Genomic DNA, 15,090 nt, shown 5'->3' on the forward strand with positions numbered 1-15,090 from the left:
CAAATTGAGAGAGGGTGTTAGGGAATATTCTATATTTATCTAGAATAATAGCATTTATATACATGACACTTAGCATCTACTAGAATTATCTTTGATTAATTGTATTGTCATATTTATATATATTGTATTTCCATTCTTTGTATTGTAACATTGTAGTGAATGTAATATAATGTCACGACCCAGGTTTCCCTCCGTAGGATATCGTGACGACACTTAGTCTTTAAGACTAGATAAGCCTAACAAATTGCAGAAAGAACTAAAATAACGACTAAACCTCAACATCAACATATATATATATATATATATATATATATATATATAACACCGTAACCTGCCACTCAGCTGTAATAAATAAAATCTACAACTCAGAGTATAAACAACTCCCAAAACCTAGTAGTTACAAGCCACAAGCACTAAGGAAGTACTAATATCTCTATACATCAGAGTTTAAGAGAATAAAGAAAATACAATATAATAAGGATAAAGGGGGGACTCCAAGGTCTGCGGATGCTGGAAGATATACTTTGAAGTCTCTAAGCAGTAGCCCAACACTCTACAATCGAGGCTGATAAGATGTACCTGGGTCTACACAAAAACATGTGCAGAAGCGTAGTATGAGTACACTACAATGGTACCCAGTAACTGCCAAGCCTAACCTCGGTAGAGTAGTGACGAGGTCAGGTCAGGGCCCTACTGGAATAAGAGAATTACGACAGAAGTGAAATGATAAAAATAAATGGCAGGTTAATGAAACAATAAGAATGTACGGAGAAGCAACAGAACTGGAAAAAAATAAGAAGACAATTATAACACGTAAGGAAAAGAACGTCCTACAAGTTAAGGAAACAACAACAACAACAACAACAACAACAACAAACAACACGGTAAATAGAGGAAAAACAGTAACCGCACGGCAGAACCTTGTGCCACAACTTCACTCTGCACGGAAGAAACCTCATGCCAAGTCACACTCTGCACGGAAGAAACCTCGTGCAAATCACACTCCGCATGGAAGAAACCTCATGCCAATAACACTCCGCATAGAAGAAACCTCGTGCCAATTACACTCCGCACGGAAGAAACCTCGTGCCAATAACACTTTACATGGGAGAAATCTCATGTTAATAAAACTCCGCACGGAAGAAACCTCGTTCCAATAATACTTTGCACGGAAGAAACCTCGTGCCAATAACACTCCGCACGAAAAAAACCTCGTACCACAACCAAACAGTCATCTCAACAAGAATCACAAAAGTAAACACGTAGTAAATGAAACAACGATAATACAAGCAAGGAATCCTACAGTTAAAGAATGAATACGGAATCAATGAAGCATGTAATTCAACTAAGCATGTTGTACCAATTGTAATTAATAGATGAGACACGTAGACATGTGAAATTAGGTTAAACATGTTGACTACACGCGCTAGAATAACTCAATTAAAGCATAAAAGGAAACTACTTAGCAAAAAAAATAAATTTCAATATTTAGCCCGTGTACGCACTCGTCACCTCGCGTACATAGCACTCACATATCACAAACTGTTACAACAGTATCAAATCCTAAGGGAATTTCTCTCACACAAGGTTAGACAAGTCATTTACCTCAAACCAAGCTTAATCAATCAATAAGAATGTCTTTCCCTTGATTTTTCGACTCCGAACGGCCCAAATCTAGCCAAAAGAAACTAATCTAAATAATTATGACTTTAACAAAGAATTGAAAAATCACCCCACAAAGTCGATCCGGACCCACGTCTCGGAATCGGGTAAAAGTTACAAAATCCGAACATTCATTCATCCACGAGTCCACCCATACCAATATTACTCAAATCCGATATCAAAATCTCGACCAAAACCTCAAAATTTGGCCTAAGAGCTTTTCTCCATTTTCCCCTTTTTTCCACCCCAAAACACTAATTAAATGATGAAATCAAAGGCATAATCATGGGAATTAACCAATGTTAGGTAAGAATCACTTACTCAAACACCCACATGAAAATCTCTCCAAGAATCGTCTCCCACCGAGCTCCCAAATCATTTTTTAGGTTATGAACTCAAACCCTAGATTTTGAATATTTAAATCTATCCAGTGTTCGTTAATCATGATAGCAGAAATAGCCTCGCGATCACGAAGCACAACTCAGCTACCCCAAAAATTAAGCCTACGCGAACGAGTCTCCACAACTACGATCGCGTACCACTGATTCCTTAGACCTACGTGATCGCGTGCCTCACGCGACCGCAAAGAATAGAAGCATAAACTCCACTGTTACCTCACCTCCTCTTTGAGAATAGGGCCTATCCCATACATTCGCGATGCACTGTTTCCCTAACTTACGCGATTGCGTACCATAGAGGGCGATCGCACTGAACAAATATCACAACTACTCTAACTAGCCTACGCGATCTCGGACCTTCCCACATGATCGCGTATAAGGAAATCAGAGGCCCCCGAGGCCTCAACCAAATATACCAACAAGTCCTAAAATTTCATACGAACTTAGTCGAGCCCTCAAATCACATCAAACAACATCAAAAGTACGAATCGCGCCCGTATCCAAGCCTATAGAAACTAAGGAAATTGCAACTTCTACAAACGATATCGAAACTAATCAAAATACATCCGACTGACCTAAAATTTTACACACAAGTCACATTTGACATTACGGACCTACTCCAACTTCCAAAATCGGAATCTGACCCCGATGTCAAACAGTCCACTCCTTGTCAAACTTCCCAAAATTCCACCAATTTCCAACTTTTGCTAATTAACGCCGAAATGACTTACGGACCTCCAAATCAACCTTCAAACACGCTCCTAAAACAAAAATTACCATACGGAGCTATTGGAACCGACAAAACTCCATTCCGGAGTTGTATTTACACATGTCAAACTACGGTAAATTATTTTAACTCAAACTTCACACTTAGGGACTATGTATCCCATTCCACTCCGAAACTCTCCCGAACCCGACACCACGTACCCTGGCAAGTCAAGTAACTATAAAATGAAATAGAGGGAGCAATAAATAGGGGATCGTGGCTCATACTCTCAAAATAACCGGCCGGGTCGTTACATATAAATACATGAAATCCACTTAGTTGGGTCATTCCACCAAAATCTTTCAATTCTGAATATTGATTTAATCAAGTAGCAAACAAGCCTTAGCCCTATCATATAGTTTGGACACAGAACTGCAACTGCAAGCAATAATTATAAGAAGTAAATCAAGGAAGAAGATGCCTTACAAAGACTGACGGATATTGACCTCAACAAAACTTGCATGCTTGTCTGCACACCACCTTTTTTGGTAATTAAAATTATCATTAATTACCAAGAACAACATTACAAGAATACATTGCTATTCCCCACTAGCTAGATCTCAAAGAGGTAATAAAGGCAAGATTATCGTCCGCCAGGGTCCTAAACATTTTGTGCTGTCTATCATCTTATCAGTACTAAAAACAAAATTTATGTACTAATCAAAGATTCTCTGTTCCTTTCCTTCCACAGAGCATATGTATACTCAACATATATCATCTTAAGGAGTTTTGCTGATGTAATCTTCCCTTTGGGATGTTGATAGATGAACTAGTAGTGTTCATTCCATATACAAATCACTATATTCTGTAATTGTGCCTATTGAGTCAGTGTGCCCCATAGATTTTTAGCATAGCCACATTTAGCAAATAGGTGATCTCTTGTCTCTAAATTAGACTAGCATAGTACACAAGTATCAGTCATACTGAGTCCCCATTTCTTGAGTCTTTCCACTGTTAAAAGTCTCCCTTGACAGTTGACACTGCAGCCACATAGTGAAAATAGGTTTAGGTCTAGCAGCATTCTAAAATATTAGTCCTGTCCAGCTATTTTTTGGGTAGATTGGTATCTGTTATAGATAAATTTTCTTGATAACACTCTTCTTATCATCCAGCTTGCATTATTTGGTAAGGGCATGTTCTCTGCACTCTAGTCTTTGATGCAGAAGGCATGTATCCACTTGATCCATAGTTTGCCTTGCTTGTGAGACAAGTCCCAAAATGTCTTAGCGATAGCAGCGGTATTCCGAACCAGTAGGTTGCTCAGGTTGAGGCCACATATACAGTTGGGTAAGCAGACTTTCTCCCCAGCAATAAGAGTTTTATATATATATATATAAAAGTCAAATATTGATATACATAATAGAAAAGGAATAACAAAACACACACACAAAAAAAAAATATGTAATACTTAATATACCATTGATTATATAATGGAATATTAACATACTAGTATAATATATGGTTATTGATTTGAGTATACTAATATATTATATTTATTCAAAATTATGTAATATAGTTCTTTACATATAGTAATTGTATATAAAATATAATATTTGAAAATTAATAATCTATACGGATTAGGTGAGAGAGAACTGTGACATTATTTTGAATTTAAGGGATTATGTGTTAGTTGGCATAATCCCTATTTTCACGTTCCATAATGAGATATTTTAGGCATATCAATAGTTGTATCTAATTTAATTAAAAATTTAAATAGTTGTAATAATTTATATATAAAGTAATTTTTTAAAAGTGATTGTATTTCTTATAAATAACCCTTAGATTGTTGTATTCCAGGTAAATTTCTCAGAGACATTGTGGTCCAAATTCATCAAGTGGAGGATAGGCCCAAATTCATCTTTGGTTCATACCCAAGCCCAAATTATTGGAATCTACTAATCCGGAAGAGAGAACTTCATTTATAGCTCATCGGGCAAAACAAATAGCATTCGGTAGCTCAAAATGTCAATATGCATTTTATAGCCCAAAAGTAATTCTAGTGGCTAGCCACCGAACTATATATCTGCACCACATGCCTTCAAAGCTCTTCATCAATGGCCCTAAGTTTGTCCCTAGCCTACAACTCCAATGGGAAACCCTTTTCTCCAACAGATTCCAGCTCCAGTTTGTCAGCTTACAGGAAGCAGCAATCAAATCTTTTCTTTCCTTTGAGAAAAGTAGCTTCCTTTTCACAACTCCAATTCTTACTTTCTCAATTTTCAATTAATCATAATGTAGACTTTCCTCTCTTTTCTTGTAGAAATGTAGGCGGCAGAGTCGGGCCCCATTTATCGTTAGTGGGTTATATTCCGGCGAAAGTAATATTCAAGGTATCCCATAATCTCCAGCATAACAAGTTCATAGTAACAACAGTACACAAACAAACACAGGTTCAGTGGAGAAATAATTTCCGGCCCGAAATGGTTTAGCCGAAAAACTTCGCGGTCGTCGGAAAAGCTATATACTGGCCAGATCTACCGAAATTCAAATTAGCAAGCAAACCATCTTTTAGATCTAGATTTTTATAATATCAAAACCCCAAAACAGTAACTAAAACGAGAAGAAAGAGTCGCCGGATTTAATGGAGGGTCGCCGGTGTTTGAGTTTCCGTCCAGATCTAAAGCCAACGAGATCGAGCACAATGGGTTAGACTGACTGGGTTTTGATTTCAATTTCACGACAAAGTTCGGTTCTTCCATCCAAGATAAATCGACCCTTTTTATGTGTTTTACAAAGGTGCAAGTCGTTGGGTATCTACTTGGATTCAATCTGATGGCTTTCCTTCTCTCCTTCTTCCTATTTATTTACCTTTTTATGTTTTTGAATTCAATCTAATGGTTTCTCAATTGTGTTATTTTGTCCAATGTAGAGGTAGATCATGTATTACATTTTTAGACTGTATTAGACTGGAGAGCAAATTTTTTTTTTTGAATATTGGAAAGAAAATCTGTCACTATACAAAATACATACAAAATTTGTCACTATACAAAATCTTTCACTATACAAAATACAAAAAATATATAAAATAGACTGTCACTATACAAAAAATATACAAAATAGACTATCACTATACAAAGAATATACAAATAGATTGTCACTATACAAAAAATATAAAAATAGACTGTCACTATACAAAAAATATACAAAATAGATGTAACTATACAAAATATATACAAAAAAGACTGTCACTATACAAAAATACATGATACACTCCAAATACACAGTGTGCACACATTACACATACAAAATTGTATATAATTTATATACACTATGTTTACATATTAGAAAATACACATTATATACAATTTTGATACATTGTTCAGACAGATTATACATTCACGATACAAAATACATTTGGGGTACACAATTATATACACTTTTAGATACACAAGCACACTCGAGATAGGCTCAATATACACCAAGGATACACTGTCGAACTTAGGATACAATATTTATACATTGCAAAATAATGTTGGATTACTAACACCTTCTCAATATACACCTTCTCAAGTTGACATAGTAAAATATTGTAAATACTGTCACGCTGAAATCTCAAGTTGGATTTGGTCGAAAATCAATCCCGAGATTGGTGATCATGCTTCACTCAAGTTCGATAGCTTAAAAGAAGAGAAGAACCTTGCAAAACCTCATTATCATTTAATTATGCCATCATATAATATTCGTTCTAAGATCTACCTAAAAATAAGAAACTATCATGATAGCATATCTTGAAACAAGCTACACATGAAATTTAATAATCTAACATCATGTGCAGGCAAAATAGTATATAACATTACATATTTCATTCAATTGTTAGCTAATACTTATCAGATCCAGAAGTACATTTAAAAAGGCAAAAAAGGGTTGCTCTATCACGCCAGGTAGGGGTCGAACCTACGACCTTCAGCTTAGGAAACAGGCGCTCTATCCACTAAGTTACAGGTGCTTATGTTGTCATACTCATTCCTTTCGGCTACTATATGCAATACCTTTGGGCCGAAGGGCCATTTTTTGTAAGTAGGACAAAACATGGGCTATTAAAATTTTGAGGAGCTATAGAGGGTAGTTTTCTCAATCCGGAATGGAGTTGTATGGATTGCATTTTGCACCCTATGTTGTCACTATTTATCTTTCAGTCGCAATTCTTATACTATCTGATAGGGGTGTTCATGGTTCGGTTTGGATCGATTTTTCCCTAAAAAAAATCAAACCAAGTAAGTTGATTTTTCAAATATTAGAACAAAACCAAACCAATTAAGTCGGTTTTTTCTCGATTCGCTTTATGCCGTTTTTTTTATTTTTCCGGTTATTTGTCGGGTTTTTTTCTTAAATATAAGACATAACCAAACACATATTCCGACGACCACATTTTAACGTAACACTACCAAATCAATTGCCCTTTGAGAAATCTATTATTTACCAAGATATATTGATGATAATTGAATCAAATAGTGATGAATAATTTAAGGACTCAATTAAAAATATATTATTTTTAACATGAAATAGATTTTTACACTTAACAAACACTACTAGAAATTCGGTAAAAAGCGACCACAAAAAGCGACCAAAGTTGGTCGCTTATAGGCCTAAAAGCGACCAAAAAGCGACCAAACATGTCTGGTCGCAATATTGCTGGTCCCTTTATTTTAGGGACCAAAGTTGGTCGATAATTAGCGACCAACTTTGGTCTCTAAGGTAAAAGAACCAAATATTCCGGGTAAAGACTATAGCGACCAACTTTGGTCGCTTTATTATTTTAATAAAATAATTTTGGCGACCAAAGTTGGTCTCTAAATGTAAAATACATTATTTATTTATTTATTATTAATCATAAAAAATCGACCAACTTTGGTCTCTAATCAAAATATTATATTTTAAAATCTGGAAAATAGAGACCAAGATTGGTCACTTTTTTATTAATTTTTTTATTCTTTTTTAAAAATAAGCGACCATAGTTGGTCGCTAACTTCAAGAAATAATTTTTTTTAATTATAAGCGACCAACTTTGGTCTCTATATTTCCAGAAATTATTTTTGTTAAATAGAATAGCGACCAAAGTTGGTCGCTTTTGAGAAATCTGGGTTAAATAGCGACCAAGGTTGGTCGCTATTGCCGAATAATTGTTTTTTAAGGGAAAAGCAACCAATTAGCGACCAAAGTTGGTCGCTTTTCTTGGTATATTTTTGCCAGAAAATGCCTGTTTTGGCAGCTACACCACCTGCCAGCTTACCAAAAATCCTAAACATGCATTTTATGCCAATAACAACAACAACAATAAACAACAACAACAATAAAAAGCAACAAAGTATAAAGTTCAATAGAACTAACACATTAAGCTAACAAAACTAAGTTAACGCTTATTACAAGCCTATTCGAAAACTGGTTCTATTGTCTAGTTCAAAGTATATAAAGTACTCAAGGTGTGTTCTTTCAGCATCCTCATCCGAAAGTTGGATTGCCTCGCCCGACTCATTAGGTGGTTGACTGCGTACGAATTTCCCCACATCAGCTGTGAAGCGAACCTATAAGAAAAATTATATTGAATTAGTATTTTCAAAATTTATATAAAAGTAAATCAAAATACTTAATAAAAAGGTAAAAAACTTACATGTATAGTCGAGGCTCGACCCTCGACCCACCTTTCTGGATCAGTCTCTTTCTTCTTCTTTACAATACGAGTCTCATTGAATAACTCATCTTACTTCATTGGCATCATAAAGTTGTATGGTGGCTTTGGTGATTATCCTCGTGTTACTATTACTCGGGATGAACTTAGATACAGAGAGTAACTTGGATACAGTACCTGACAGGGTATGGCTTTGATCAATTGTTGTTCTCATTAGAGACAATGATGATGAGAAGGCAATGACATGTGTTTCAAACAGTGATGGTGTAGGTAAGAATTTAACATTTCCTAAGCAGATAAAAGAAGAGGTTATAGAGGAATTCTCTACTTCCTCTTGGAAAATAAAGTAGAGAATTCCTCTATAACCTTTTCTTTTATCAATTTAGGAAATCTTGAATTCCTACCTACACCATCACTGTTTGAAACACATGTCATTGCCTTCTCATCATCATTGTCGCTAATGAGAACAACAATTAAAGGCACATTATGCCAGGTACCGTGTCTAAGTTATTATTGGTGAAAGTTGCATTGCATGTCTAATAAAGTCAGCAACCCCTTCTACAAAATCTTCCCACAATCCTAAATTTCAATTCATATCCACAAAAGTTCAATTCATATCCTAAAGGCTAAATTCATATCCTAAAAGTTCAATTCATACACAAAAAATTCAATTCATACACTAAAAGTTCAATTCATACACAAAAATTTCAATTCATATCCTAAATGTTCAACTCATATCCACAAAAGTTCAAGTCATATCCTTAAATTTTAATTTATAAACTAAAATTTCAATACATAAACCAAAAATTTCAATTCATATCCTAAAGATTCAATTCATATCTTAAAGGTTCAACGCATATCCACAAAAGTTCAAGTCATATCCTAAAATTTCAATTTATAAACTAAATTTCCAATACATAAACTAATATCCTAAAGGTTCAATTCATATCTTAAAGGTTCAACTCATATCCACAAAAGTTCAAGTCATATCCTAAAATTTCAATTTATAAACTAAAATTCCAATACATAAACTAATATCCTAAAGGTTCAATTCATATCCTAAAGGTTCAACTCATATCCACAAAAGTTCAAGTCATATCCTAAAATTTCAATTTATAAACTAAAATTCCAATACATAAACAAATATCCTAAAGGTTCAATTCATATCCTAAAGGTTCAACTCATATCCACAAAAGTTCAAGTCATATCCTAAAATTTCAATTTATAAACTAAAATTCCAATACATAAACTAATATCCTAAAGGTTCAATTCATATCCTAAAGGTTCAACTCATATCCTCAAAAGTTCAAGTCATATCCTAAAATTTCAATTTATAAACTAAAATTCCAATACATAAACTAAAAGTCCAATTCATATCCTAAAGATTCAATTCATATCCTAAAGGTTCAACTTCTATCCACAAAAGTTCAAGTCATATCCTAAAATTTCAATTTATAAACTAAAATTCCAATACATAAACTAAAAGTCCAATTCATATCCTAAAGGTTCAATTCATATCCTAAAGGTTCAACTCATATCCATAAAGTTTAAGTCATATCCTAAAATTTTAATTTATAAACTAAAATTCCAATACATAAACTAATATTCTAAAGGTTCAATTCATATCCTAAAAGTTCAACACATATCCACAAAAGTTCAAGTCATATCATAAAATTTTAATTTATAAACTAAAATTTCAATATATAAACTAAAAGTCCAATTCATATCCTAAAAGTTCAATTCATATCCTAAAGGTTCAACTCATATCCACAAAAGTTCAAGTCAAATCCTAAAATTTTAATTTATAAACTAAAATTTCAATACATAAACCAAAAATTTCAATTCATATCCTAAAGGTTCAACTCATATCCTAAAGGTTCAACGCATATCCACAAAAGTTCAAGTCATATCCTAAAATTTCAATTTATAAACTAAATTTCCAATACATAAACTAATATCCTAAAGGTTCAATTTATATCCTAAAGGTTCAACTCATATCCACAAAAGTTCAAGTCATATCCTAAAATTTCTATTTATAAACTAAAATTCCAATACATAAACTAATATCCTAAAGGTTCAATTCATATCCTAAAGGTTCAACTTATATCCACAAAAGTTCAAGTCATATCCTAAAATTTCAATTTATAAATTAAAATTCCAATATATAAACAAATATCCTAAAGGTTCAATTCATATCCTAAAGGTTCAACTCATATCCACAAAAGTTCAAGCCATATCCTAAAATTTCAATTTATAAACTAAAATTCCAATACATAAACTAAAAGTCCAATTCATATCCTAAAGATTCAATTCATATCCTAAAGGTTCAACTTATATCCACAAAAGTTCAAGTCATATCCTGAAATTTTAATTTATAAACTAAAATTCCAATACATAAACTAAAAGTCCAATTCATATCCTAAAAGTTCAATTCATAATCTAAAGGTTCAACTCATATCCACAAAAGTTCAAGTCATATCCTAAAATTTCAATTTATAAACTAAAATTCCAATACATAAACTAAAAGTTCAATTCATATCCTAAAGATTCAATTCATATCCTAAAGGTTCAACTTATATCCACAAAAGTTCAAGTCATATCCTGAAATTTTAATTTATAAACTAAAATTCCAATACATAAACTAAAAGTCCAATTCATATCCGAAAAGTTCAATTCATATCCTAAAGGTTCAACTCATATCCATAAAAGTTCAAGTCATATCCTAGAATTTTAATTTATAAACTAAAATTTTAATATATAAACTAAAAGTCTAATTCATATCCTAAAAATTCAATTCATATCCTAAAGGTTCAACTCATATCCACAAAAGTTCAAGTCATATCCTAAAATTTTAATTTATAAACTAAAATTTCAATACATAAACCAAAAATTTCAATTCATATCCTAAAGGTTCAATTCATATCCTAAAGGTTCAACGCATATCCTAAAGGTTCAACGCATATCCACAAAAATTCAAGTCATATCCTAAAATTTCAATTTATAAACTAAATTTTCAATACATAAACTAATATCCTAAAGGTTCAACTCATATCCACAAAAGTTCAAGTCATATCCTAAAATTTCAATTTATAAACTAAAATTCCAATACATAAACTAATATCCTAAAGGTTCAATTCATATCCTAAAGGTTAAATTCATATCCTAAAGGTTCAACTCATATCCACAAAAGTTCAAGTCATATCCTAAAATTTCAATTTATAAATTAAAATTCCAATACATAAACAAATATCCTAAAGGTTCAATTCATATCCTAAAGGTTCAACGCATATCCACAAAAGTTCAAGTCATATCCTAAAATTTCAATTTATAAACTAAAATTCCAATACATAAACTAATATCGTAAAAGTTCAATTCATATCCTAAAGGTTCAACTCATATCCACAAAAGTTCAAGTCATATCCTAAAATTTCAATTTATAAACTAAAATTCCAATACATAAACTAAAAGTCCAATTCATATCATAAAGATTCAATTCATATCCTACAGGTTCAACTCATATCCCCAAAAGTTCAAGTCATATCCTAAAATTTCAATGTATAAACTAAAATTCCAATACATAAACTAAAAGTCCAATTCATATCCTAAAGGTTCAATTCATATCCTAAAGGTTCAACTCATATCCATAAAAGTTCAAGTCATATCCTAAAATTTTAATTTATAAACTAAAATCCCAATACATAAACTAAAAGTCCAATTCATATCCTAAATGTTCAATTCATATCCTAAAGATTCAATTCATATCCTAAAGGTTCAACTTCTATCCACAAAAGTTCAAGTCATATCCTAAAATTTCAATTTATAAACTAAAATTCCAATACATAAACTAAAAGTCCAATTCATATCCTAAAGGTTCAATTCATATCCTAAAGGTTCAACTCATATCCATAAAGTTTAAGTCATATCCTAAAATTTTAATTTATAAACTAAAATTCCAATACATAAACTAATATTCTAAAGGTTCAATTCATATCCTAAAAGTTCAACACATATCCACAAAAGTTCAAGTCATATCATAAAATTTTAATTTATAAACTAAAATTTCAATATATAAACTAAAAGTCCAATTCATATCCTAAAAGTTCAATTCATATCCTAAAGGTTCAACTCATATCCTCAAAAGTTCAAGTCATATCCTAAAATTTCAATTTATAAACTAAAATTCCAATACATAAACTAAAAGTCCAATTCATATCCTAAAGATTCAATTCATATCCTAAAGGTTCAACTTCTATCCACAAAAGTTCAAGTCATATCCTAAAATTTCAATTTATAAACTAAAATTCCAATACATAAACTAAAAGTCCAATTCATATCCTAAAGGTTCAATTCATATCCTAAAGGTTCAACTCATATCCATAAAGTTTAAGTCATATCCTAAAATTTTAATTTATAAACTAAAATTCCAATACATAAACTAATATTCTAAAGGTTCAATTCATATCCTAAAAGTTCAACACATATCCACAAAAGTTCAAGTCATATCATAAAATTTTAATTTATAAACTAAAATTTCAATATATAAACTAAAAGTCCAATTCATATCCTAAAAGTTCAATTCATATCCTAAAGGTTCAACTCATATCCACAAAAGTTCAAGTCAAATCCTAAAATTTTAATTTATAAACTAAAATTTCAATACATAAACCAAAAATTTCAATTCATATCCTAAAGGTTCAACTCATATCCTAAAGGTTCAACGCATATCCACAAAAGTTCAAGTCATATCCTAAAATTTCAATTTATAAACTAAATTTCCAATACATAAACTAATATCCTAAAGGTTCAATTTATATCCTAAAGGTTCAACTCATATCCACAAAAGTTCAAGTCATATCCTAAAATTTCTATTTATAAACTAAAATTCCAATACATAAACTAATATCCTAAAGGTTCAATTCATATCCTAAAGGTTCAACTTATATCCACAAAAGTTCAAGTCATATCCTAAAATTTCAATTTATAAATTAAAATTCCAATATATAAACAAATATCCTAAAGGTTCAATTCATATCCTAAAGGTTCAACTCATATCCACAAAAGTTCAAGCCATATCCTAAAATTTCAATTTATAAACTAAAATTCCAATACATAAACTAAAAGTCCAATTCATATCCTAAAGATTCAATTCATATCCTAAAGGTTCAACTTATATCCACAAAAGTTCAAGTCATATCCTGAAATTTTAATTTATAAACTAAAATTCCAATACATAAACTAAAAGTCCAATTCATATCCTAAAAGTTCAATTCATAATCTAAAGGTTCAACTCATATCCACAAAAGTTCAAGTCATATCCTAAAATTTCAATTTATAAACTAAAATTCCAATACATAAACTAAAAGTTCAATTCATATCCTAAAGATTCAATTCATATCCTAAAGGTTCAACTTATATCCACAAAAGTTCAAGTCATATCCTGAAATTTTAATTTATAAACTAAAATTCCAATACATAAACTAAAAGTCCAATTCATATCCGAAAAGTTCAATTCATATCCTAAAGGTTCAACTCATATCCATAAAAGTTCAAGTCATATCCTAGAATTTTAATTTATAAACTAAAATTTTAATATATAAACTAAAAGTCTAATTCATATCCTAAAAATTCAATTCATATCCTAAAGGTTCAACTCATATCCACAAAAGTTCAAGTCATATCCTAAAATTTTAATTTATAAACTAAAATTTCAATACATAAACCAAAAATTTCAATTCATATCCTAAAGGTTCAATTCATATCCTAAAGGTTCAACGCATATCCTAAAGGTTCAACGCATATCCACAAAAATTCAAGTCATATCCTAAAATTTCAATTTATAAACTAAATTTTCAATACATAAACTAATATCCTAAAGGTTCAACTCATATCCACAAAAGTTCAAGTCATATCCTAAAATTTCAATTTATAAACTAAAATTCCAATACATAAACTAATATCCTAAAGGTTCAATTCATATCCTAAAGGTTAAATTCATATCCTAAAGGTTCAACTCATATCCACAAAAGTTCAAGTCATATCCTAAAATTTCAATTTATAAATTAAAATTCCAATACATAAACAAATATCCTAAAGGTTCAATTCATATCCTAAAGGTTCAACGCATATCCACAAAAGTTCAAGTCATATCCTAAAATTTCAATTTATAAACTAAAATTCCAATACATAAACTAATATCGTAAAAGTTCAATTCATATCCTAAAGGTTCAACTCATATCCACAAAAGTTCAAGTCATATCCTAAAATTTCAATTTATAAACTAAAATTCCAATACATAAACTAAAAGTCCAATTCATATCATAAAGATTCAATTCATATCCTACAGGTTCAACTCATATCCCCAAAAGTTCAAGTCATATCCTAAAATTTCAATGTATAAACTAAAATTCCAATACATAAACTAAAAGTCCAATTCATATCCTAAAGGTTCAATTCATATCCTAAAGGTTCAACTCATATCCATAAAAGTTCAAGTCATATCCTAAAATTTTAATTTATAAACTAAAATCCCAATACATAAACTAAAAGTCCAATTCATATCCTAAATGTTCAATTCATATCCTAAAGGTTCAACTCATATCCACAAAAGTTCAAGTCATATCCTAAAATTTCAATTTATA

This window comes from Nicotiana tabacum, chromosome 8, assembly GCF_000715075.1.
Source record: "Nicotiana tabacum cultivar K326 chromosome 8, ASM71507v2, whole genome shotgun sequence".
NCBI classification, from domain to species: Eukaryota; Viridiplantae; Streptophyta; class Magnoliopsida; order Solanales; family Solanaceae; genus Nicotiana; species Nicotiana tabacum.